The sequence below is a fragment of the Catharus ustulatus genome, chromosome 12, assembly GCF_009819885.2.
Source record: "Catharus ustulatus isolate bCatUst1 chromosome 12, bCatUst1.pri.v2, whole genome shotgun sequence".
Taxonomy (NCBI): domain Eukaryota; kingdom Metazoa; phylum Chordata; class Aves; order Passeriformes; family Turdidae; genus Catharus; species Catharus ustulatus.
This window is the reverse complement of record NC_046232.1, coordinates 17,327,540-17,355,443: the sequence shown is the minus strand read 5'-3', so window position 1 is coordinate 17,355,443 and position 27,904 is coordinate 17,327,540. Positions and strand designations below refer to the sequence as shown.

General features: G+C 43.0%; 1 long non-coding RNA gene across 4 annotated transcripts; it reads right to left on the bottom strand.

Moving 5' to 3' along the window:
• Positions 1-1,392: 1,392 nt before the first annotated feature.
• On the bottom strand, positions 1,393-22,664 carry LOC117002155. 4 transcript variants are annotated; one of them, XR_004419222.1, is made up of 6 exons: positions 21,865-22,664; positions 21,142-21,315; positions 17,601-17,699; positions 12,397-12,483; positions 6,291-6,328; positions 1,393-2,102 (listed from the first exon to the last, which is right to left on the bottom strand). It is a non-coding gene; the product is annotated as an uncharacterized LOC117002155 (long non-coding RNA). The 4 variants fall into 4 exon arrangements; XR_004419223.1 differs by lacking the exon at positions 1,393-2,102 and having other exon boundaries at positions 6,198-6,328; positions 21,865-22,058; positions 22,420-22,664; XR_004419221.1 differs by lacking the exon at positions 1,393-2,102 and having other exon boundaries at positions 6,198-6,328.
• Positions 22,665-27,904: the final 5,240 nt, after the last annotated feature.

The following is a 27,904-nucleotide window of genomic DNA, read 5'->3' as shown; positions in this document are numbered from 1 at the left end:
TTTACATAAAATGACTTCTAAAAGCACAGAGTTTTATTTCACCAACTTCTGCCTTCCATTGTTAACTGTTCATAGCTGCCACCTACTCAACAATAATAATGAAAAGAAATAATCTTTTTAGTAGAGAAAAGGTAATTACTAAGCAGGATGTATACTGCTCCAAAAAGCCATCGGGGTTTTCTAATGATAAAGGCAGTCCCCAGAAGGCCCTGATTCAGTGGGATGAGCTCTTTCAGCCTTGGTGCTGGGCTAGGGGTGTCCTTTGCATCCTGACACAATGGCCTTGGCTGGAGCAGTCTCATTCCTGGGAATGCCCTGCTGAGAACGCTGAGGGTTTTCAAGAAGAGGCAGCCAGGGCTGCAGACAAAGCACAGCAGTGCTGAAGTGAATCCTGCCAGGGATGCTGGGATGTGAAGCACTCCTGGGTTTCTTCCACAACGACAACACAGCCCTGGTGCTGTGCTCCCCAGGCTTTCTCAGAGATGTCTACCAGCTCCACCCTTCCTCCCCGCCTGCAATTAGCACTCGGAGCGCTGCACAGGGAGATGAGATTCGCTCGCTGTCCTCCTGCAGAACTCGCTCACACCTTCCCCACCGGGTGGGAACATGTGCTGTGGGTTAGGAAATATTCTCATAGTGGAATTACATTTGCAGCAATCCTACCCCCTGCCTGCTTGCTTCTGACTATCGGGCTCTGCTGCTCGTCGTGGTGGATGAGCAGGTGAGTTCAGACACAGCCTCAGATCTCCACGATGCTCTCCATTCCAGAACTGGGTAGGCACAAACTGGGCCCAGTTTGTAACTGGAGCTGGGTAAGTGCCTGCAATTTTGGAAGAGTGGGGTGAGGAGAGAAGTGGGAGTGTGTGACCGTTGACCTTAATTAGAGGAGATAAAAATGTCGAAACATGATTCCTAAGAAAACCAAGGAAGGCCTCTATTGTCGAGTGTTTCCACATGGATGCCACTGAGAAGAGGTCAAGTGCTTCCTCTGTACTTTAAGCAAACAGCAGATTGTGAGTTCACAGTCTGGGCTGGATTTGAGCAGCCTCTGTGTTCTGCAAGATCATAATTGAGTCCTATGTACTTAAGATTTGATATCCACTGACATTATTACTTGACAGTGCCAGGAAATACAGCAGCAATTAAGAGTTATAAAGTTTGCAAGTAAAACTGCCCCATGTCACAGATGGCTCAGCCTGTGCTGGAATTATCTCAGGCTCCTGCTCTGAAGGAGCAGCAAGAAGGGACTTTTGTAAAAGAGAGTCTGTGCCGTTGGCTTTCTGTGATAAAGACATGCCTCCTCACATCATCATTGTCACATAAAAAATGCACAAAGCCTGCAAAATTAAATCTGTTAAATGAGCAATGGGTTATATGTCAGGAACAGAGTGCTCCAAATCAAGCAGTTTATTTACATGCTACTGGGAAGTACATCAAGCCAAGTTAAAATGTTATGCATAAAATTCTTCTGTTCATCTTTGCAGCTCTCCAGACTGAAGGTTAAGAAGGCTGAATGTGGCGTGTTTGTCCCAAGATGAGCTCTATTTCCTTACCTGGAGGTGGGATGACATTGAAATCAGCAATGACAGCTGTATTTCAGATTTGCAGCTTCAGCTCTACCGCCACTGCCAGCAGTTGTGGAGTTACCAGGTAGCAGCAGCTTTCATCCCAGCATCTCTTCCATACTCTGGAGACTCCTTGCCCTTATTAAATGTCTTGTTTACAGACAGGGAAACTGAGTCAAAGAGCATTGATCCAAATCCCCAGAAATCAGTGGCAGCCCATCCAGAGCCCCAGCAGATCTAATAACTTCTCCAGCTATTACGAGCAGGAAGAAAGGGCAGGAGTGCTCTTAGGGACATAATTGAAAACAGATGAATCACTGGGAATCTTCCTGTCCATTCAGTGGGCTTCACATGATGATTTCTAATAGTCAGGACCCAAATTATTTAGGGTGCACTGCTGGGAGGAGGGATTGAGGCATGTAACTTGGGAAGCTCAGTCCTGGAGAGCCCTTTTGGAAGTGAAGCTGTGAAGCCTTATACACACCTGAAACAAAAAGTCTTTTTTTTTTCCCTGTCTGCATCTGTGACAGATTTTCCCTGTGAAAAGAAAAAAGGAAAAGCAAAACGTTTGTGGATGTTTTCTTGCTACAACTCTGAACTGGAAATATCTGTCCTTGATTAAAGTGGGAAATGCAATTGCACAAGTCATTAATTATTACTGATAAACTGAAGTAGCGATGCAGCCAAATAAAAATCTCATGCCACTACTCTGGGATTCTGGAAAAAAAGACAGACCTGGGTGCCTGCTGCCTATTTGCATTTCCTTCTTTTTGGGGGGAACCACGTGCCTGGATTGCTGGGTCTCCAAGCCCTGGGTGCCCTCGGAGCACACGGTGTCTGTAGGTACCGAGGCAGAGACCTGAACTTTACCCACACAGATGGCAAAAAGCAGCAGCTCACCGTGCCTGCCGCACGTGACCAGCCCCAATTATGGCTCCTTCCACATGACATCAGTATGCAGTGGAGGATCTCACTTTTTTTTTCGCCAGAGGCAAGTGAATACATTATCCAGCAGCGAGGCGTGGGGCAGGCGGATGCGTAACTCTGGGGTGATTTGGATTCCGCGCTCGCGTGGGGGTGTGAGCCAACCTCAGAAGTCATTTTCACTGATGCTGACACACAAGGCTTCCCTCAGAGACCTGTCTATCAAACTGCAACATGCTATGCAGAAAAATTAGATTACTCATGCTACAATAAAGAAGAAGATGACAATGATGAAAAAAAAAAATTAAAAAAGGACTTCAAAATATAGCAGCTATTTATTAAATGAATAAACACTCTGAGAATGGCAAAGTATCCTAGAGATTTTTTTAAAATAAATTTTTAATTTTTTTTTTTTTTTACCTCTTGCAACCCATTTCTAGGAAAGCTAGTTGGAAAGACCCCATTAATTCAGATGGTGCCTCTGGAAAAACCACCCCTTTATCATGATGGTCACATTACTGTACTTGTGAAATATCATCTTAAATGGTCATTATGATTTTGCTGCTGGTTTTTCTGCAGTCAGCAGTAGGATTTCCTCTGGCTTTGGTAAAAGCAGGATCAGGCCCCTTGGTCTCTCTCTCTCTGAATTGCAAATGAGTTGTTCACGTGTCAGCTCAGTAACCAGGCAAAGTTCACTGTGCTCAGTTCAAAGCAGCAAGATGAAGCTCAGGGCATTTCCTTCACAGTATTTGCCGAGTTCCTCAGGTCTACAAACGTGTTAAAGTGGTTTAATATGAAATCCATAAAACAAACACGCAGCTACGTTTGGACCCTTGTCCAATAAAATCCATTTATTTAGGAAAAAAAATATGTAGTAAAACATACTTAGTAAAGAAAAGAAAAGGCTATATGAAGCTTAGTAAAATCCTATAAATCAGAATGCTGAGCAGCTTCAGGAAGGGTGATTTAAGATAGATCTGCAGAAGAACACACAATCCATAGCTGGAAATGGATCTGGACCAGTGCCGAGGTTGGAATATCCCAAGAGCACTGCAGGACTGGTTTTACAGTGTCAGATAATGGAAAGGTTTGGCCCAATGCTGGTTTTTATTCTCTAGTAATAACAAACCTGTGCTGGGGCTTCTGCAGTATCTTCTCCTTGAGTTATTCCTCAGGAATGCTATTTGGGAAAGCTAATTGAGAGTTTTAACTCCACTTGTCCTGAATCATTATGGCCGCACTTCCTGCAGCTGCAATTTCCATTTTACCTATTTTTTAAAGAGCCAGTTTTTGTGTATTGGCTTGGCTCGTGGACCAGCTCCAGACATGGGGTTTATTTTCTTGTCTTCAGTGTCTCTTCCAGATGTTTCTTCCCAGAGATGAGTTTTGGTTCCCATCCAAGCCCAAAGAGGAGAACCTTAGGCTGTCCTGTGGCCCTGCCTCTTGCATGGCCTGGGCACCAGAGCAAGGGAGAGATGCAGGGTTGCCTTTTTTCCTCCTTTTCCAGCAGTGAGAACACCTCAGCAGATCAACCCCATTCCACCCTTCACCCTGCTGAGGAGTTTTTTGGGGCTTTGGCTTCTTGATACAGACAGGAGATTTCAACATGACCACACAGAGGGGAAGCATGTGGAATTACAGGGCTCTTTAAAATTGTCAGGAGCAAATATGATCAGATCTGGTTCTTGATCTCATTACTGTCTAAAAGATTTGGCTGGCATTTTTAAATGCCATGATTTATGTTCTTCACCTTAACACAGCCCTCAGTGGTGTAAACTGAGTAACTCTATTATTCTCCAGGGCAACTCTACAGAATCCAATTGGAGAATTTTCACAACACTGTGTCTATAAGAAAATATTAACATGGATTAAGACAAGTTGATAGATTTTAAACCAGGCTATTCAATGAGAACCAGTGAGAATAAATCAAATAACTTTGCCTAACTACAGAAAGTATTTGTAAAGCCCTGTAAGGTTTCCATTTCCTAAAGCCACCTGCCATCTCAAATGCCCCTAATCAGTCACAGATGCTGGATACCAACCTGCTAACCCTACGGCTTTGAGAGAAAATATTGCACTTTGTAAACTCATTCTTGAGTATTTCCTTAATTTTTCTTAAACTAAACTTTCATCCCTTATTTTCCACTTAAATGTAATGAGTTAAATCAACTCTGACATTTTGCCCTGCTTACCCTTACAGTTCTGTTTAGCTGCTTTCCTACCTACTTCTTGAAAAGCCTGAAGACCTCAGGTTTGGGGGCTCTTTGGATTTTTTTTTAATCATTTTTTTCACTCCACATCTCATGATCACCCTCCTGGTGTTGAGAAATCCTATTTAATGCAGAGTTATGACTGTTTCTCTAATCCACTGCCAATAGAAAAATGAATGTTTTTCTGTTCTTATGGTTATCCCCATGATGAAGATGTACCAAACACTGAGCTTTTCTGAAGTACTGTGGAAACATTTTTTAACCTGACAAATAATTATTTAAAAAAAACCCTAAAACACACGACCAAAGAAGTCAACTCCTGAAGAAATAAGAAACATTTTAGAGGCTTCATATAGCACCCAGTGGAATCAAAGTAAAGAATTTCATAGATCAGGGAAGGTACCAAAACAGGCCCTGGTGCCAAACACCATTAGAGGCCACTGAGCTGTACTGGGGATGGATGTCTTGGCTCTGGAAGGAGCCATTATTCCACTTTAGCTCCTGAGGACAGGCTGGGAGTGGGAGTTGTAATGGAGGTAGGAAGCAGGCTGGATTTTATTAGTCTTCCATCATCTTTAAGAGACCCCTAAGCAGATCAGGTTTCAGCCTCTCCCTCCACTCCTGTGTCAGTCCTTGGTTCTGTTTTTGCTGGAGGATAAGTTTCATTATATTAATAAGCAGCACAAGTGGTTCCAATTGTGGAAGAACCACTCTGAGCTGTCAGAAATGATCAGAGGAGAAGTTTCAGCCTTTCCATGATCACAGCCTCTTCTTCTGGTGCCTCAACTCAGCACTTCCCCAGTGCACTTCACATCTTCAGCAGCCACAACAATAAAAGATACCTCTACATTTCAGCTAGGGGAGCTTGTTTTAAGGAATTTTATTCCCTGATCATGGTAGTACATCAGTGCTCAGAAACCAGATGCTAATGGGAATAATTGGGCTAACATCCAATCTACTGGCTGGGAGACTAGATCTAGACATGCACTTAGATGAAACTATACATCTTCAGTCTCTTACTGCAGTGAAATTCCAAACACAAACATCTTCAATCATGCCACTAAGCCAGTAAGTTTGCATTTCTTATTACTCATGATGAAATAGTGAGGAAAACTCCCAGCAAAACACTCCAAAAGTTGGGACAGTTGGATCCCTATCTGAGAGTGATCCATTAGTGCTCACCAGCAGTAACACTCAGAATTTGTCTCACTCACATCATCCACTTGAAGGAAAGGGTTTTAGGTGGACAAAGTAATTAAGAATCCTTACAAGGTTGGAAATATTACTAGAAAAATGAGGCACAGAAAGTTTTAAATACATCTGAGTTCAACAAGCAAGCCAGTAAAGAGGAGAAGGGTCTGGGGCACAATGCTGTGCTCCAGCCACTGGCAGAAAGCAGGAACACAGGGACCCATGGAGCAGGAGCACATCAATCCTCAGACTGTGATGCTGTGCCCACTGGAGCTGCTGGGATTTGTGCAGGAGCACATCTGCAGCAGCAGCCACCCCCCAGGATGCAGGACTGGGGTTTGAGCTCATGGATTTACTGAGAAGGAGGAACAGTGGAGTTTAGTTTTCAAATTAGACTCACCCAGGACTAGTCACTGAAATCTCATCTGTATCATGGAACTAAAAAAAAAAAAAAAGAGAGGGGAGAAATGTAAAAGGAAATCTTTGTAGCCAGGCCTACCTGACTCTCCCGCAGTAGGAGACGCAGGAATACTGTTTCATGTGGTGGAGATGTAGTTAAAATGCAGACAGCATATCCTTGTTCTCAGAATCTGAGAGGTGTGGTTTGTGCATGTGGACAAGCCATCGTGCCTCCCTTTGATCTATCACTTGATGTAGAGGAAGGCTTTTATGTGTTAGTCCCATATAATGGATAATTTAGTCTGAAACCATTATGAAAAGTATTACATTTTGGGTACATATGCTTCAATTATTCTTGAAAGTACACAGGAATATTTTATGACATGCACACAGATTTTGAGTAAAGAAAAAAAAAAAGGAAATAAACCCAGAATTTTTGTTTACCATCCAAACAAATTTATTCTTCTGAGACAAGTCTGCATGCATTTAAAAAAAATCTGCCATTTTATGGTTTTTTTAAGGTAGGTTGTAAACAATATACTTGAACGTAATATAGAAAGTGACAGAGCCATCATTCATTAAAATTACCAAAGGTCACAGAATCATAGAATAATTTGGGTTGGAAGGAACCTTAAAGATCCTGTATTTCCATCCCCCTGCCATGGGCAGGGACACCTTCCACTGTCCCAGGCTGCTCCAAACCCTGTCCAGCCTGGCCTTGGACACTTCCAGGGATGGAGCAGCCACAGCTTCTCTGGGCATCCTGTGCCCCACCACCCTCACAGGGAAGGATTTCCTCCTGATATCCAATCTGCCCCTGTCTCTGGCTGAAATCTCTAACCCTGTCCCCTTTTACAAGCAGAGGAAGGCCTGGCAGAGTTACCCATGAATTCATGGAGTGCTGATAGGACATGAGACACTGCAGCAGTGGGCAGGGCTGGAGTATCCCCTTTTACCATAGGAACAGTCTGTACTAGCTGGGCATTTTAAAAGCTATTTTTGAGAGAGGAGGGTCTCTCTGTTTTCTTCTCCAGACATGCTTGCAATGACAGGTCCTGGAGATGGCCCCAGCTGGACACAGTCAGAGGTGAATGCTGACAGCAGGGTCACTGATGGCCTCCTGCAGGTGCCTTTGTGCCCATTTCCCTATTTCTACATGAAGCATCCTCAAATAAGATATTTGTTTTTCAACCAGGAAAATCATCCTGGCTTGTAATTGTATTCCTTCTGTTTTTTTCTGTAGAATAAAACGATGGCTGTGGCTGTCACAGATCAGCAGTGCCCAGGCTGAGCTGACCCAACCTGTCCCCAGCCCCTGTGCCGAGCTCACCTCGGATGAAAGGCACGGAATGACAGGCACAGAGTGGAATGACAGGGACAGAGTGGAATGACAGGCACAGAGTGCCAGAGCTGGCACAGAGGCTTCTTCTGCAGGCATCTTGCTGGTTGTTTTAAGGTCTTCTGCCTCTAAGTGGCACCACGCTGGGTGATTGAACACTTGCTAGAATCTGTTCTACCTTTTATTGTAATGATTTCTTACAGAGCTCCGGCTTTCCAAACTCTGAACTTTCAAGAGTACTGCCTGGATGTCAGAGCCCTTTTGTCAGAAAGACCAGAGCCTTCTGGAGTGATGGGCCCAGTACTACAAAATCCCTTTGGAAAGCCACAGCTCTTAACCCTTCCCTAGGAAAGACTGAACTTGAGTTTTTTTGAGAAGGTTCTCACATCCCTGGGATTTGTAATGGCAGGGAATCAAAACACAGCCAGGCAGAGCTTCCACTGACTGGTGTGAACAGCCAGAATTGTACCTGGCTTATGGCTTTGTATTTGCTTAAAATAATTAGGCCCAGACTGTCTCATATGCAGCCTGTGCTCAGAAAGCAGGAAACAATTTGGGAGGAGAAGAGGGTGTCCCAGAATGGAGGGGTTCAACCTACAAACATGCACAGTTAGTCTGGAGTCCTGACACTGCTGAAGCAAACTGCTCTCCTCAAAGCAGCCATCCAGCACAAGACACCCTGCACTTTTTAAACCAATAGAAAGAAATCTCCTCTCAGTGCCATTATGGGCTCATAAGGCTAAAATACTCAGATATCCAACCATCTACCACGAAATCTGCTTTGCTCACTACGTTATGATCCTCACACATCTTGCAGAGTTCGAGGCTTTGCCCTCCTTTAAAATATAGTGATGCTGTCCTGTCCCTACATCACAAAACAAAATCCACAGCTCACAGCAACAACCACCAAGCCACACAGCCCCAGAAAATCATTGATACTTTGAGAGGACTAGAAAGTGCACCAAGAGGAAAGTTTTTCTGTATTTGAGGGAAGGTTGTCACGACAATAATATAGTACTGTGAGTAGTGAAGACTGGGAGATTTATGTGCCAATTCTGTGTGTGATTTATTTAGATGAATTGCTCTCTATCAATATGTAAAAATCCAGTAAATATAACTCCCTATACAAAGGTTTGCTCCAGTCCCAATGTTACAGTGGAGAGTTTTGGCAGAAAGTCAGGATGTGCATTAAAAACACACTTTTTGAGAAGTCTAATAAATAAAAGCTCTGAAATATAGTTTCCCACTAAGAAAGGCATTTTAAATCATTTTGATAAAGAACTTAAATTAGGCCTTAAAAGGAGGGGGAAGCTAGGTCCCTGTAACTAATTATTTATAGCTATTTTGAATATAAGAGTCCAAGAAAGCTGGTCTCCATCCCCCCTTTTCTACCACAGTAAGTGGGAAAGAAAAAGCCATTCTCCTCTCCTACCCAGCCAAATTAAAAGTGTTAGAAGGGTGAGGAGTAGAAAAAAAATTAGAATAGATAACAGGCACCTGAACAAGGAATTTTCACATTTTCTACCAAAATAAAAGATGTGGGCAAGGGATGGATCTTCAGTTCTCCTCTGCCTTGCTCAAGGGAACTGGGCTGTTAACTCTAACACCCCAAAGAGGGAATATACTATATTTGTTAAACACCAGCAGGAATGTTTTCAGAGGGGAATAAACATCTGAATAGCCCCAGTCTCTCTGAAAATCAAAGCAATTTAGAGACTGCACAGCGCTCAGAACTGCTGGGGACTTCAGCTTCTCAGTCACTGTGGTGCTTCTGAGTCTGCTACCCAAAGCACAGCTGGCATTCTGCCTTGCAGGATTTACAGTCTCAGGACCTGCCACACGCCCAGCAGAAGCTGTGGGGCTGGAGCAGTGTTGGTGTGGGAGTGTCTGGGGCTGGATCCAGTGCTGGATCTCACTCCAAGCTCCAGTTTGTGAGGCAGGAGGCTCGGCATGGGAAGGCTGAGGGATGAGAGACTGATGCTCAAAAGCAGTGAGCCTGTGCTGGGGTTTCCTGCTGTTGTGGTTGTACCTGTCAGGCTTCCCACCGAGGTTACTGAGCCATTAATCTCTGCCAGAAAGCAGAACTGCCCTCCCATTCTCAGCAGATTGATTCTCCCCGAGCTCCCTTCCCTTGCTGAGCACGGGCGTCTCCCCAGGCTCTGCACAAGGAGTTGTTCATTCTGCTCTGCTCCAGCAGGATTGTTTCCCTCTGAGCCTCAGTTCATTCCTCTCTTTAAATCTGACACTCACACCTGTTTTGTTGAAGGGCTCAGTGAGGGTTTCCACAGAACTTGCAGACCCAGGAGGTCACTAAGAGGCGGCATTTTGATAAAGAAGAGAAATAAGTGCTTTGGAAAAAGGGAGAGGCTCTTTGGTTTAGAGTTTAGCACAGCCTGGCTGTGTGGCCAGAACAAACACACCTTTCACTGATGAGGACCAAGTCTTTTAGCATCTTCCAAGACCCACTTCCATGCCAGATGAGACTTCCAGACCTCTCTGCCATCTCACAGCCCCCAGGAACCACCAGAACACCAGACACGTCCTCTGAGGTCAGAGACAGCAGAAGAGCTCAACCACAGAGCGCCAGTGCCCAGCCTTTAGATCCAAAGCCAACAAAGAAATATGTGACCAGGTTTCCAAAAGAGTTCAACAGCTTGAGGGCTTTGCTGAATGTCTGTCTGTAAACACAACAGTGGGAACTGCAGGATGCAGCTCTGGAAATCTGGCCAGGCTCAAAGAACTGGCCATGAGCCTCTCTGAAAATGCTGTCCTGTGGGATCCCAGAGAAAAAGAGAGGCCAACAGCACAAAATGCAAAGGTGCTGCAGTTACAGATAGGAGTTTTCTCCCACTTCAAACTAGATTTCAGATTTCTCCCAATCCACCAAAAATAAAAGTTCCTGGACACTGAAAGCCCAAAAGATAAGACAAAAAAGAAGTGGAAATTTGAATTTAAATTGAAACCTAAGCATTAAAAAAATTACAAAACATTTGTTGCTGTCACGAAAACTTAAACTCAGGCTTCTGACATTTTAAACTTAATAACCAAAACCATCAGCCATAATGATTTCTCCATCTGATTCAGCATTAATATTCAGACAAATGCCAGGGGCTGTCACTTCCCATATTAAGGCAATCCACATTCGTTTGCATCCAGAGCACCTATGGATGTTGTTTGTCTAATGAAAAAACTGTAATTTTTGAGCTGAAATGAAGGAAAGGAAAGAGGTGGAATAAGGCAGCTGAGTGTCTTTTGAAAAACATCAAAATGCATTTTCTTCTGAATGCCTGAGAAGGGTCTGATTGTTGAGGGATCCTTTCCTCTTCACTTCATTACCATCACACCGTCAGTGCTGGGTTATCTAATTACTCATCTCGAACTGGAAACTTCATTTCCATGCATTAAGGGGTAAGAGCACTGGCTTGTCTGGCTCAGCAGTCAGTACTCAAAGAGCAGCTGTAAAGAGCAGAGTCAGGACGACTGCAGCACAAGAGGAAATCCTCAGTAGAATTCAAGTGCTTTATGTCTGTCATAAACACACTTGCAGATCAAATTAAAGGAATTTCTTTTAACTCTATTCACAATCTCCAAATATTCCACTCAACGAGCTGCCTGAGATCTTAGTCATTCTCAGAAATGAATCATATTCTCCCTGTCATCTGGCTGTTCTCTGCTGACTGCTAATTCATGGTATATTGATTTTAAGACTCTGTTAACACATTATATTTTCATGCTAAGCCAGGAAAGCTTTTCTTGCTGAAAAATCATGCCCCATCCTCATTCCTCACAATGCTCAGTTTTGTTCCTCCTCAGTTATTTAGAATGATTGATCAACACAATTTAATCAGCTTTAAATGATTCAGGGAATTGTTCCATACTGTTGTACCACCTACATTGTTTTTTCCTGCATTTAACACCACAACATGAATTCTGCTTATTAAACTTGTGTGTTTGCCTAGTGGTGCAAGATTTTAAAAGATCAAATAATTCTTGGGCTAAGACACTGGGGAACAGAAGAATTGTGTTACAGAGATTTTGGAAATCAACTGCTCATAGAAATAACTCATTATCTAGATGGAAGAATTTACAACAAAGATCCTTCTAATGACAGGAGTATTTTTCATCACTGATTTAAAACAAGTCAAGACTTTTAAAAACACCTGTGAACATCTATGCTATTACAGATGGTGATTAAGATTTTTAATTAATTAGATAATAAATATTTTGTTTTCTTAATTTCAAATGTCCTTAATGGTGAGTGAGCTCTCTCAGTGGACGAGCACAAAACTGCTGTTGGCAAAAATTTAAGTACAAAACACAAAGGCTTCATGTTTCAGATGCTTATAAAACTTAATTCTCCCCTGTAACACCACTAATTTGGCTTAAAGATTATACATAAATATTTTTGGTGTGTAATGAGACCACAGCTTTGCTTTCATTTAAATGTTTCCAACAGGCACGAGAGCTTTGTAACTTCCAAATAAAGTAGTTACACTTAAACAGAAGCTATTGAAACATTCAATAAATTTGCAAATCTTCAACAACTTTTCTATTCATGTCAAAATTTTCAAAAAACAAGAACAAAGAATATTTAATTTCTAAGAAATGGGTATATAAATGTATTTTTCCTTTTTATTCAAACTTTAATGAGTTATTCTGCAAAAGTATTTAAGTGAATTTATCAGATGCTGGCTTGAAATATGGTGCAGGTGACTCATCAACTTTGTTTCTGAGCATTTCTCAGAAAAAATATATTTATAAAACTTACCTTTTAAGTAAGATGTGGGGTTTCTTAGTAGTAAAAGGTTAGAGTAGGAGCTGCAACTTCCTGTACCAAGCACAAAACTATTTAAGACTAAAAGAATCACAAGAAAAGATAAAGTCATTAGCACAAAAATAAGAGTTATTAGATTTCAATCTATAATTAAACAGCATATATATATATACTTATATTTTAAAAAGTCCTTATATATACAATATATCTATTTCCCCCATTCTGGTGTGGAACAACATACAAATGTAAAAGTATGGCTTGTTCTGTGTGGTACAATATATATAAAAGACAAGTTTGGGTTCAGGGAATGATAAAATGTACCAGGGATCTAAATAAAATTGCGTGAGGACTCCCCCTTCCCTCCCAAAAAAAAAAAAAAAAAAGGTTTGGGGAGATTCTTTTCCATATCCCAGGAAACTACAGACTGGATGAAAATCCATTTGCAGGGATACATGAAGTATATAAAAGAAAAGAATTGCACTTGTAATTTACCACTAAAATGTACAATCAGGTAACATCCAACGTGAAATCTGAGGAAGCTGAGAAAACAAACCTCCTTATATAGTGCTTTATATAAGTAACACATAATACATAAAAACCCCAATTTAGGCTTTACCCAGTAATGTAAATGGTAACATAAACCTACTATTGAGAGTAGTTTACTCTACAATTTTGGCTGGGAAATCACTGATGGGTACCTCACTCTTAGCACTGAGCTGCAGTTTATTAAACATTTCGTATCTGAGACGTGAATAGAGCGGAGGATTAAATTAGAGGATCACTTACTGCTAAGACTAACACTTCAGTCAATGCACAATTTTGTCCATTCAACACACCTTACAAAGAACAGACCCAATTCTGCTTTCAATTACTGGGGTGCAACTTTGACTGAAGTCAACAGATGTTGCACCTCAGTAACTGTTAGCAGGACTGCACGCTGAATAAAAGCCCGGGAGAAAAACTCGCTCTGATGGAAACATTTTTTGATGGAAACCTGATTTTTCAAATAAAAGAAAGTTTAGTGAACAGTGGGTTTCACAGAAAAAAAACCCAACAAAACAACAAAAAACCACCTTATGGTCATCAAATATTTTTCTGCTGAAAACTTGAAATATTTAGGATATTTTTTTAGGGTATTAGGATTATTTTTTTTTTAAATGACAGGATTGTTTTTTGAGGAAAGAAGGAAAGAAGCCAAATAATTTGATATGTCACTGAAACAAAACTATCTTTGCATTGAAAAGACAAAGTCATACTGAGAGTACCAAGAAATGGAGACGTGAAGTGAGAGGATGGAAAGCTGGCAACCCTCTGAAAGTTTCTTACAAATTCTAAGTCTAATATTTTAACTCCTGAGACAGAGGGGCCATATCTAGAGAGGTCCATGGCTCTCAGCATGGAGATGTGCAAGGAATTGCTAAACAGGAATGAACTAAGCATGGTTTGGGCATTTTCTGGTGCTGGGTTTGTTACCTGGCCAACACCACACTGGCTGACAGAATCACTGCTGTAATACTCAGCTCTCATGCACTGGACAAAACACAGGGCTAGGGCTCCAAAAGGCAGGGATATTAAGCCTCCACAAATTCAGCAATTTCCCAGGGTGTAAATCCAGGCAGGGGTTTTGGGCAGTGTGAAATAAGACAGGTGTCTGTCCCTGGCCAAGGCGGTCTGGAAGTGTTTAGTGCATTCCATAAGTGCTGCCTCGTGTGCTTCAGGAGCTGCTGGGAGGGAAGGAGGTATCCTGAGAGAAAAGCAGAGGGAAAACAACTGCTCTGCTCCCAACAGCACAGAACCTCCTGCAAGGTCAGCCTGCTGCTCTGGGCCATAAAGGAGAAACATGAGTGAGACCATAAACTTCACTTTCATGGGGAGTCCGAGGAGTCCTGTGAAGTTGACAGGACTGTTCTGAGGATGAAGAATCACCCACATCAAATAAAAAATTCAGGATTGGGCCATAAAGCATGCAAAATATATTGTATCATGAAATGCAAGTCAGCGCTGCGATGATACAGCCATTACTCATGTGTGTGCAGGACATCCCTGCTCTAGGAACAAACAAATCTTCCATGCTTGGGAAAGATTATTGAAAACAGAGCCCCTGTGAAGGATAGTTGGGGCTGGGCTTGGACAGCTTAGCTTCTTTCCACCTAAGAGATGTGGGGAGTCATTTGGGATAGCTGCTGTTCCTCTGTGGCCATGCTTGAGCCATGTGTGATGGCACAACCTGACACACATTGCAGGGGCTGTGTGAGGAGGAAGATGTGACAGAGCCCTGAACCAAAAATGACTACTGGATTGCCAGGAATGGGGCATTAAGCTCTTTATTAGCTAAGGCTGGACGGAGAATCAAGAGTGTTACTCTGGAGGTTTCAGTTGTGTACTGAGATTTCTGGGACAAAGGAATATTTTTTGTTAATTCCTACTTTTCTTACACCCAAAAGCCTCTGAGAAGAGACCCCCTAATGTTTGAGGCATTGTGAAACATGGATAAAAAGAGTCACCACTGCACAGACCTTGCCTGCTATTTTAAGGCAGGCTACTGAAGCGAGGGTGGGTGAGACAGACTGTGAAAGGGGGGAGGAAGGGAAGGAGAAAGGTTAAATAGCAGTGGGAAACATGGCTAGAAAGGACTATTTGCACAACTGATGGTTCTGAGCTGTTAGATTGTGCTGACAGTGTATTAATCATATGTTACAGCCATATGCACACACACTGGTAAATTTATATTTGTCTGCCTATAAATGAACATTAGATGTAAATATATGTAAATTATTGACTATTTTGCACCATGTTAATAGGATAAATATATTAAATATTTTAAATATAAAAATCTTTCCACATTAACCATTGGAAGAAATTGCCAAAATATGAATGTGGGAGATGAGCTTATGGCCTGCACCAACTCCAAAGATTAGGCTTGAAATCCCAGATTGCCCACAGACTCCTTCTGCAACACAGAAAAAGTTGAGATTCCTAAAATATTCAAATATTCCTGTCTCTTTTTTTCCATTACTTTATCTTTTTGTGTGTGTGTGTGTTTTTTTGGTTGGTTTTTTTGAGGTGGTTTTTTTTGTTTTGTTTTTTTTTGTTTCCTTTTGCCATGTGCTACTGATGGCACTGCCTCTGAGAGGGAGAATTTCCTTGGCAGAGCTGAAAAGTCCCTTTGCATGCAGCTGTCCCACCCTGTTGCTCCAGCTCCTGCACTGCTCACTGTGGATGAATTCCTGCAGTGCTCTGCCTAACCACCTCTCATATCCCTCGCTGAAGGCTTGTGTGCTCAGCTTACATCCAGTCTCATCAGGATGTCTTTTTGATTTAAGCTCTTGTCTTCTCCCTGCTAGGCCTAATACCTCATCTGTTACCCACTGCTGCTTTCTGCATTGTCTCTTTATCCCAGGAAGGTGGTGTGCTGTGCCTGGGCTGACGTCTTCTCCCTCACACCGTGGCTCATTTGGTCCCTTTTTAGTCCTGGCATGCTGATAGCACCTCTAGCTGGCTGTAAAATTCTGCTCTGGGGCTGACACTGACCCATCCTGGGATAAACCTCGTGCACAGAAAGAGCTTTTGCTTTGTGATGGGTTTTGTGTTTGTTTGTTGTGATTTTATGGGACACAACGTGGCTATCAGGAGACAGGTAAAGGAAGAGAAGTGATGTGCAGCAGGGATTTGTTGGCACATGGTGAAGCAAATCAGCTTTTTCCAGAGAAGAGAGTGTTGGTGGAACTGTCCTGTCACTGACTCTAATCAAATGGATTCAGCCTCCACCTCAAGATGAAATCTGTCCTTTCTGTTTGCTCTTCCATCACCTCCATCTCCCATCTTCTCCTGTATTCTTTATGGATAGAGTCTTACTGTGCTCCCCTAGTAAACAATTAATAAAAACCACCACAACAGAAGCTGACACAAGAGATGCACAAGAGACAGCTGATGTATCTGCATGCATCCCAGCCTTGATCCTGCAGAGATGCCCACATTAAAGTCAGGGAAAGATTCCAGTGCAGAAAGTTCAGTGTGTGTGTCAGTCTTTGGCAGGCTGAGACCTTGAAACCTGGGTACAGACATAAACTTGACACTTGCAATGTTTCACTTAGCTTTGACAACATGTGATACTCAGGGGGTTGCTTTAAAAAGAAATACAACCCATTTCCCTATTAGTTCTGTTACCCTTTCAAATGGGCTTGGGATACAGATTTCTTGGGTTTGATACTTTCCTGGGAAAAAATGGCTTAAATTAAAGGAGAGATTTTGAAAGAAACTTGGTCTCTTGTCACTGTCATATTGAGCCTTTTGGACCAACAGATGGATGGATATGGAATGAAAGAAAGAATGAAGTAAGAAAAAAAAATGTTCCAAGAGCCATTCTAAAAGATTTTCAAGGGCATTTGAGTAGCACTTCCCCCACTTAAAAATGCATCAAAAAGGAAGAGTGGATCTTTACAACAGTGGCACATCCTCATGTGTTCTAGGACAAGGTTACTGCTGGCTGGCTTGGGAAGAAAAAGCTTCACCAAAGCACAGATCACTTTTTTACAAGTCTTTATCAAAGCTCTTTGGAGCCAGAGCACGGGGCCACATCAGGCATGGCCAGGCTGTGTCTTTCTCCATATATTCTCCTTTACTTTATATCCAAACAGACAATGCATTTTTTTTCCTACATCCATGCAAGTTGGATTACTTGGAAAGAGAAAACACAGGCTCTAAATCTAGTACTTCAATTTATGTATTTTTGGGATGCTGGGCTCCAAATTTATTTGGTAGCAATGATGCCATATCAAACCTACTCGAAGTTTAGCAGCAATTTTCAGATCCTGAGTGCTGAGAGGAGCTGAGCAGACACAGCCTAACAGTTTCCATGAGAGCATTCCCATTCCCTTTTTATTTGCCTTCTGCATCTACTGTGTTGAACACAGTTAACAGTGGGAACACTCAAAAAAACCCAGCTCTACAAAATTCTTAGCAAATGCAGGAGTAAATTCATGGTAAAGCAGAGGCCACCTCATATGCATTCTCACTCAAAAATTTGATTCCTATTGTCCACCTAACCATGAAATATTCCATGAAAAATTATCTACTGGAACAAATAACTCTGGAAAAAAGACCAGTCTTCATGTGCTTCAAAAGGTGCTGGTCATGCACAAAGATGTGTACACACACATGTAAATAGATTTAAATTTTAGTCTAAGATGTAAACTTACCTATTTTAAGCACTACTGCACTCTAACCATGTTTCCATGTTTGGTTTTCTGTGCATCTCTTCAAGCCTGTTGCTGGTGGTACCAATGTGAATAGAAAAGCTTTGAGAACAGCACAGACTAATGTAATTTCTGACAGACAATGTCATAAAGCCAGACTAATGTGAGAGAAGGAAATATCTTGCAACAGAGAAGAAAACCTTTTGAAACCTGTGATCAACCAGTGGATCTAACCAGAACGAAACCAAAACAACCCACTTGGATTCCTGCCTGTCACACACTTCCCTGAACAGTTCTGCTGTGAACATTTGTGACCATGAAAATGTTCCAGTGATTCACAGTGAGCAGCAAATGAATCCCAGAAAGCTGCAATCTATTCAGAGGCAATTAAATCCCATCGAGAGGATTCAGAGGGTTGGTTATTCTGCCAATCTAGAGCTGTGCTGAGAGGGGTTTTGTGCCTTCACTGCAGCACATGCACTCTGCCTAAGCAGCACTTGCTCCACCTTGATTGCATTCAGCTTTTTCCGCAGCTTTTGTGTTTCTTGACTTTGTGGTTACTATGGTGAGTGACTGTCACAGGAGAGCACAGGGAGGGTGTTTAGGATATGAGTAAAGCCAGCAGGCAAAGATGGTGATGGGACAGGGTGAGTTACAGCAGGTTCCGCTGCTTTTCTGTGTGTGGGAAGGGTGAGGGAGAGCTGGAGCTGATGCAGCCCTGTGTTCATGAGGGACAAGTGTACATCTCCTGTCCCAGCACTTCAGCTCAGTCGTGGCTCTTGTTTTATGGCTCAGGATGGAGAGATTAGCTCCCACAGCACAGCCTTGGATGCTGCTGCTGGAATCTGTGCCTATGGCACGAGGAAGTCTTGGTACCACATCTGCAAATCTGGTGCAGGATTCGGAGGAGTGGGTGGATCTGTGGATCACAGATATTCTTTGTGATCCAGGATATCCAGACAGCACAACCCAGCCCTGGGTCTGTGCAAGTGCTGCCTGCATGGAGTTAATAAAGTTGTGACCTATCCTTGTCCATCTTCATTCACCTGCACATTCTGATCAATAATGCATATTGCTTTTTGCCTTCTCCTCCCCTGTGAGAGGCAAAGCCAATAGAGCAGCATTCCTACAGGCTATTTCTACATCTATGTTTGCTGATGACGCAGAAGTCAGGAGGTTTGTCTGCCCTTGTGCAACCTTACCCTTGGATAAGGCCCCCCTGTTCCTGCTGCTGAGTTCCTTTCCCAGATGAAGATTGTTTAAGTCTAAATGTAGTGAGTGTCTTCAAGATGGGAGCAAATTAGGAGACATGTCAAAAGAACAACTACAACAGGAACTCTTAAATGCCAGGTCTTAAATCATTCTGGCAAATTGTCAGTGTGCTTATATTTCTGCCTCACTCCCCCAAGTTTGTTGATGGATGACCACTGATAGGAATAAGTTGGAACTCATGATTTGGCATCTGAGCCCAGCATTAACTAAATCACCCCCCTGCTGCCACAAAGAAAAAAGCATTGGTTCTGATCCAGTTCAGGAATTTAAAGCAACCACAACAGAAAAATGAAAACAGAAAAATGAAAATGATTTCGAGCTCAAAGGGAGATGTTAGGCTGCAGCACAGAATGTCAACTTTCCAACTGCAGACAGCCAAGCAGTGCTTCCTGCCCTGCTGAGGTGCACTGAAAATCCTCCTGGGGTTTTATTTCTGGCAAGTTGTGAGTATGAAGGTATCCAAAAACATTTGAACACTCTGGCTTCTCAACGAGGCATTTCACAGGTTGAGGATCTGTATTACTGTGCTGCAAGGCTGTGTTTGCCCTGTGCTTTACAGACCAGCAGAGCAGCAGAGATGAGGTAAGTTGCTAAAGAGCACATGGCAGGCAGGTGGCAGAACAGGAACTATTGCTTGGAAATGCCTCTTGCTCTTCTGTCTGCTGAGGAGTCAGACTAGGCTGACCCGAGTGAATGTAATGAGGGAGGGAGCGAGGGAGAAAGAGAGCACAAGAACTTCTCTCCTTTTATCACACCTTTGCATGCCCACCAGGGCCCTGACCTCTCCTACGCCGAGCCCTCTGCAAGGGGGCAGGTTCAGGAAGGATCAGGGTGAAATGTGAACTCGCTATTTATCGCTCAGAGAGGTCAGACTGAGAGTCTGGACGTGAGGCAGAGGCATCTTGGATTTCTTCCAAGGCTGGAGTAGCTGCTTTGCTATGTGCTGCCCAGGATTTTGCAGGGCAAACTCTGATTCAGCTCTAAGTCTTATTAGAGGCTCTGCCTGAAATTTCTTTCGTTCTCATCCGTTCAGCTGAGGGCATTGAGGGCATCCTGACCACTGGGCAGAATCCCTTTGGATGCTGCAATCCTCATCCCCAGGGCCTGCAGCGAGGCACTCTGCAGCCAGCAGAAGCTGTGTGGCTCTGCTGACACAGGTTTATGGCTCGGAAGGATCTGGCCTCGTATTTTGTCTGTCACACACACAGCACGGCTCTTCCCTATTTTCATCATCACCACCAAGATTTTGTTTAGGACTGTGGTTTACAAAGATCTTATTATAGAGAAATGAAAAGAAAACTCATCTAAAATCTGGTTACATTGAAAAATTCCAGCTGTCTTGCAATTCAATGCAGCTGTGCTATCTAGTATCTTTTTCTCTTCCTTTTGCATCTCTTTATGGAACATTAGCTTCTATAGAAAAATGCCTTTTTTTTTTTTTTTCTAAACATGGTGATTTTTTCCCCCCTTCCCTCTTCATTATTTGCTGGCTGTTATTTCCACCAATGAAACCTACAGACTCTGACAAGGAAAATGCAAAGATATTTTGAGACAGAGGATCAGCAATGAGGAAAAAAAAAATAACGTTCGGGAAGAGTTTCTACTGGCAATCTCCTGTCCGTGATTTTTTTCCTTATACAAACTGTAATATGATGATATTATGCAACTGCCTTCACATATTAGAATCATTATGAGCTGTAGCTTTGTGATATCATACAGCAGGTGCTAAGAACAGTTTTTGCTTCTTCCCCAAAGCGACTACAAAATTACTTACGATTCCATTATAGAACAATCAACACTTTGTGGGGAGAAGTTTGTATTATTTTGTGATTGTGTTAGCGAGGAAAAAAAATTAAATCTGTCTTTCTGGGGAGTTTGCAGCATTCTCTGGGTGAAAACGAAACTGAATTAATTTGTAGCCAAATGCCTACGCCCTTAACCAGGCAAAACTCTGATGGAACTGGAAGGATTTAAATCCTCACTCAGCTCTGCTTTCTTTTGTAGGGGTCTGTGCATCTCACCTGAGCCTTGGATAGTGCAGAGTTCCAGGCAAAATTTAGTCCTGCAACCAAGACTGAAGATAGTCTTATATTTTTATCTCCTTAGGATAAAAACAAAACCAAAGTGTGAATCAGAAAAAAATTGCTGCCCCTGTGGGGTGAGGCAGGTTCACAGACAGATGTGGAGCCCTCTGAGAGCCAGCAGCCACCTCCAAACAACACACAGCTTTCACCCCTCTCTGCAGAGGCTCTGGGGCTTAGGAAAGCCTCACCTCTGGCCAGCTCAGGTTACTCCAACAGGAATAATTCCAGATGATTGCTGCTCCCGGAGGAAGAGAAAGCCACAGCCCAGGGTCTGCTGGTCTCAGTGCAAGGAGGACCAACGAGCTCACATGGAGTTCCATTTTCTCCCCAGAATTCCCTGCCAGTCTCCAGTGCCAGAACTGCTGTATTTCCAACAGAAATAGGGCAGAGATTTCCTTATCAATTTTTATTTCGGGAATTGCAGCACTGTGGTAAAAATCTGCCAGCCCCAGTCCCTGTCCCGTTCACCCCAGAGACTGCAATTCTTTCCTCCCAAAAGTCCATGATGTTGTCCTATCCATCCCTAAGGTAATTAATATATTATAAAGTATTTTGCCATCAAAAAGCAAAATATGTCCATTGGGTTGTATTTTCTATTCCCTGAAGATAATTTGCTTTTATTTTATCATCACTTAGTACCAGATATTCCCTTTAGAAGCTGAAAATATTTAAAATAGTTCTTGCTATATTAAGGATAAACAGAAACACAGGAAAAATCTATACAGAAAGAAATGTAAAAGTCCAGAAAGGCATGGTACAGAATAAAACCCAAATTTCTGGAACACTGGAACACTTTTTAATTTGAACTCCTGAAGTGCAAATCACAACACTCAAAGCTCCAGCCGCCCAGAGCAGCATTTTTTACATCTGAAAACAGAGATACAGCCCAATCACACTGAGGAGAAAAATACCTTAGCACCATTCCTTGCAGGAATTGTGTGTGAGCCACATTCAGCAGGGCTACCTTGAGCACCAACCGCAGCCAGCTGAGGTTTCAGAGCTGCAGGAGAACTCTGGGATGATCCTGTTTCCCTGTGTCACATTAAATCAGGAGCAAGGCCGAGGAGTTTCCAGACAGACTCACTTTAGCTCTGGCTCCCTGCAGCTACAAAGAGAAACACGCACACACAACACCAGCCAGGTGGTTCGGGCTCACCGGGCCAGGGTGATGAATCCATCTCGGGATCCCTCCAGAGGTTTCCAGCTGTTGCCAGAGTGAACAGCTGGGGACAGCAGGGCACAGCCCGGAGCCACGGGGATCGCTGGGTGCCACTGGCCACCCGGGACAGCTGCAGGCTCAAACGAACACAACAGACACTGCTCGCCACAATGACAGCCACGCGAAACAAAAATCACGGAAATTTGTAATCGCGCCATCACCCCAGAAATCAAACGAGTGACACTGATGGGATGGTCCAGCAAATCCAGTGATATAAATAAAAAAAGCAAAGGCTGGTCATGGTTACCATGGTTAGTGGTTAAAATGGTTAAAATCCACGTTCAGATCGACATCTCACCACCACCCCCGGCAGGCAGCGCGGGGTCGGGATCCCCGATTGTCGCGATGCGCAGGGCGCGTTCTCAGCCGCTCTGACCTCGCGCTGCGGGGCTGGGCTCAGACCTAAGGACGAGCAGAGGAGCCAGGAGCGGAAAACGCGCTGGGGCACGGCGAAAACCCGCGGGAGCGCGTGCGGGCGGGCGACAGCGGCGACAGTCGCGACAGGCGCGCGCCGCCCCCGCGCGGCCGGTAGATGGCGCTGGCGCACCGCGCAGCGCGCGCGGCCCCACTGCCCCCCGAGCTCCCGGGGCCGCGGGTTCGGGTCCCGCTCCCGCCCGGCCCCGCAGCACCGGGGCACGGCCGCGGTCCCTGCGCTCCGACCGCCTCCGGAGAGCAGGTTAGCAGCGCAAAAAAAGGGGAAAAAATAATTTAAAAATTGAAAAATGAGAAGAAGAAATCACCGTGAAAGGCTGAGCTGTTGCAACCCACCCCCCCCCCCCCCCGCAGCAACTCCCGGGAATTCCTGCGCCGAGATGAATATGGATGAAAATCTATATTACCCCAGGCACCAACTTAGCACAGGATGTTTATGAAATATTCCTGAAATGTAGTTTATTTACAAATCAAGTTATCCACTTGTGTGAGATACTTAAAGCATTGATGTGGTTAGTGGACAGTTATTATTATTACTTATCCCAGTTATTATTATTACTTATCCCTTGTTACGCTCCAGGTGCTCCGTGTGGTACCAGCCAGGCTCGGTGCTCCGTGTGGTACCAGCCAGGCTCGGTCCCTCCTGCCAGGAACCTGCAGCAGACAGGCCTGGGCCAGATCTGGGGAAGTTTTCCCTGAAATCAGGTTCTGGCTGACGACAACACACCCGTGGAAACGGAGCAGAGAATAAAAGCTCGAAGGAATTTTTTATTTTTTATTTTTTTTCCTTCTTTCTTCTGGGTTTGTTTATTTGTTAGCTATAATTCTTCAGAATAGCAGCTATAGGATCAAGGTTCATTTCAAGCAATTTTGATCACGAAATAACCAGATCAGAAGCTGCTCCTTTCTTCCCTTCTTACGTATCTTCATCAGAGGCTTTTCCCTGCTGCCTTTGAGCGCCAGGCAGCAGAGATCATGTACCCAGCCCTAACAAAACCCAGTTTCACACCATTAAAGGGAGGATAAATTGGAACACTTGCCAAGGACTAGACAAGCTTCAAAAGAATATTTTTAGCAAACCCCTGAGTCCTAACAATTTGTGAAATGAGAAAAATTCCTTAGCAGGCTCGGAGCTGTATTCCAGCGCACGGATCTCGCTCTCTGTGTGCTGGAGCTGCACTGTATGCAAATATATCACATTTTCCATGTTTGCCTGTGCATGTTTTGAGTAAGGGCACACTAAAGCACCGTCCCTGACTCGTGAAAAAGCTCTAACTGTGGTTGTTATCTGGATGTCATCTCTTGTAAAACGCCGCTGTTGCATTTCTCTGGTTTGGGTTCTTTTTCTTTTGGAATGGTGACTTTACATCCACTTTCTCACACACATGTTAAGGTTTTGCATCTGGAGCAAACCTGGGCAGCCTGAACCGGGTTTTAGAGCAGGACAGAATTCATGGCTGGCGATTTTTGTGCGGGGTGTCCTCTCCAAGCAGAGCTGAGACACACGGGGCGCGGAACCGAGCGCTGCAACTTCAGGGCAGAGGGGAGCAATTCTTTTTGAGGAGAAGAATTCCCTCCAGCTCATCAAAACAGAGCTGCCCGTGGGGAGTTCAAAATCACAGCAAGAACTTGTTACCCTTTAGGAACCTCTCTCTGGCCCCAGTCTGTGTCTCCAGAGGGGATCGCTGGAACCCCTTCCCTTTCCCTGCCTCGCATCCCTGAGGAATGGGGAATTCTGTTGTCCTTTGTTTGTTGATTTGTTCCCCCTGTTCTGTTTCAAGCAGGTATTTTAAATAAAAAACAAAATGTACAATTACCAGTTTCACAGAAAAAAAATAATTGTTAAACTACCCAATCTGGGCTGCCCATACTGTGTAGATTTTGCATACACCGTTTATTTTCCTTTTCCATTTTCTCTTAAGAAATCGTCCCCAAATAATCTCTTCCTGCCTATTAAAATTGCATTCTTTTTCACGCCAAAGAGGTGGAAAATACACACACAGTAGTTGCATCTTTGTTATTACATGCTGGGCTATTCCCTGTCAGATGCTGAAACTCTCTCCTCAGGTAATTCTGAATTTTGGAAGTGCTCGGAGCAGCACGGGGACACTGCAGTCCCTGTGTCAATAATGAGCTCCCTCCATCCAGCCTGGAGTTAGATCCCTGCCCACCAAGTTACAGAGCTTTTGCTGCATTATTTTTTATTATCAAATATTAATATTAATTAGGAGCCTAACTTGTTCATGAAGAGTAAAAAAAAAAAAAAAAAAAAAAAAAAAAACCCAACAAAAATAAATTGCAATTTTAGAAGGTACGGTGGGAAAATTATTTCAGAGGGAGTAAATTGGCTAAAGCAGACCAAAAGCAAAAAAACCTGAACCCCAAAAATTCAAAGGGAAATATTCTGTCCTTTGCTCACCCCTGTAAGTGGGAATTGCTGCCCATCTCTTTGCTCTGTGTAAATAAGAAGCAGAGCAGAAGAGCCTTCTGCCTTCTCCCTAAATTCCCTAAATTTTAGGGAATTTAAAGGCAGACCTTTAGCAGGCTCTTTAAGCCCTTTGAATATAAAATTTGCCCTTTCCTTCCTCAATAAAATCTGAAAAGGAAAAGCCCTTCAACAGCTTCCCTCTGGATGTTTTAAGGGAGTTCACCAAACAGACAAAAATGAAATGCTGATGGAATGGGCACATTACAAAAAAAATATATATAATTTCTAAACTGATATGCTTTGCTTTCAGTAGGAGCTGGTAGAAAGCGCTGGGTAGGATTTTTGGTCTCTGTTGTGGACAGTGTCAGATGATTTGGTCTCTTGTGGTCTTAAAATTTGTGATTTTAGGAATTGCTGCAGTTATCTATGAAGTCTTTGCCCCTCTGAGTTCAGGGAGGTAAAAATGAAGCAGAATTAAAAGCTTTTAGAAAAAATACTTTTAATTGGTACTCACTTGAGAGGTGTCACAGTGCTGTGCCCATGTATATATATGAAACACTGTTTGCATGGGACTTTTTAATGTTACAGATTCCTCTCCTATGAAGTTAAATTATTACATAAATCAACTCTTGAAAGCTGATTTTACATGTGAAAGCTGACACAGCTCAGAGAAGCTGGAAGTGTGGGTGCTAAACCTGTGTCCTGACATGTTTGAATTTCTTTTTCAGGGTTCCTTAACAAAAATAGCTCCTATTTAAAGTGATATAAATCGCCTGCCTTTAATGGTCACTTTCCCAAAGCATCTGCTGAAAAGCTTTCATCCACATGCTGCACCTGCTAAAATCAGATTAAAGAAGAACCAAAGCTGTTTTCGAAAGGGTCCATGTCTGGGAGGAGGGTGGAGAATTAAAAAAGGAGCTGCAATCAGGACAATTTTTTTTTAAAGTATTTTTTTGGGTTTGAAATAGGAAACCGAAAAGGTAATTTTTTTTTCTTTTTAATTTTTTTTTTCCTTAACATGAAACAAGTACCTAAAATAAGACTGTGATAAAACCAGCAATAAAAGTCAGGTTGAAAACTCTCCCCTGGTATAGATTTAATTCAAAGTATAAGAAAGTTTGTGACCAAATAAAAACTATCTCCATACCTAGCAATCCTCCAGTGATTGAGGAAGAATTTATCTTTGCATTCTTCTATTCTTTCAGGGCAGAAATGCATCATTCTAGTTCAAAAATAAGTGTTTGAAGGATGTTGTTGAGTAAATGCTAAATTTTAATAAATTAGGTTACTAATCATTAATTTGGTGCTTGAACACCAGGGAAAAAAATGCTCAGCTCTCAGAATTTGTCCTGTCTGAAGGGTAGAAATGAAAGGAAATAAAGCCCTGACGGACAGAACGTTTGTTTGGGTAATTACTAACAAAGCCAGCTGTGATGTACCTAAGGAGCACAGATCAGATATCATTCCTGCTTTGCATACTACATCTGCTTTCAATATTTTTGGCCATTTCAGGTCTCTGAGCAGAGTTATTTAATGCTGCCGTTTGTTGTGTAACACCAGTGAATTCTGTGATACCGGAGTTCTGCCGGTTCAAAGGAGATGGCCCTGTGGAGCATCTTTTTGATGTCATGGCTTTTGCTAGAGGCTTTTGTTTAAAGCTTCCCACACACTGTCTGCTCTCTCTCCTGCTCACGTGTGGGAAACAGCAGAGTAATTTGCAATATAAATTACAAAATCAACTGTTGAGTTTACGGATTGAATATGCATGAAAATATTGCATGGTATTACTGACTTCCTCAGCCTAATAAAGGTAAATATGTCTGAAATTTGTGTTGATGGAAGAGTGGGTATTTATATACTGTAGATATTAATTACAGTTGGGCTAATATAAAGTTTCTGTTATTAATTCCCTTACAGCTTCTCTGTCATTGGGATTAACCGCAGCCACCTACAAGCACAACCATTGGTAATATCCTTAATTACAACGGGAAGATGTTCCTCTTACAGTTAAAGCAGTGCTTTAACAAGCACCTCCTAGTCTCTTTTGTTTATTCCAAATAAATATTAGCCCAGGAAAAAAAAAAAAAAAAGAAAAAGAGGGACCAACACTCTGAGAATAAAAATGGGCTGGAGGGACTCAGAGGAGCAATGATTTTGGTGAGTGCTTAATTTCTTGTTTGGTTGAAAAAAGCCTGGATTGGCTATTGGCAGGTCCCTATCAATAGGCAGACCCCAGAGGTCTGGCTATTTGCACATGGCCTGATTGACTTGTCCTTAATAGACATATAATTGTTGACAAATACCTTCCAATAGACTGTGGCAGGCAGGGCTGGCAGACAAAAGAGGCTTCCCTTCGGCAGGGAGTGCTTTGAGGGAGGTGGCACCTTACCAAGGGAATAACCAGCTTCCCCAGAGGAGCTCCTGGAGAAAAACCTGGAAAATCAACCCCATTCTCATTCCCTGGTGGCTGACAGCCAGCTCAGACATAAAAAGCAGCGTTGTCCAAAGGCTGTGTGGGATCCAGCCAGGGTGTCCCTTCCTCTAGACAGCCTCAAACTTCAAAATGCAGCTTAATCACAACATGCAGCTTAATTGTAACAGCAAACTCTGCCCTGAGCCTGTCCTCTTCCAGAGCTTATAGTTTTTAAAAAGCACGATTATAATTTTTCCTATTATTGTTTGCTCTCTCTCTCTCAGGTACTTTGTCCTCAAACATCCACCCCAGCTGTTATTTAGGGACAGGATTCCATGGTAGGTAGCTCTTCTGCTGTTCTTAAGTCCTAATGTTTCCACTGATTCACGAAATAATATTGAAATACGAATTCTTAAGAGCAGAAAAGCCAAGGGCAGTAGCTGCAGGAGCAAGGAGCTG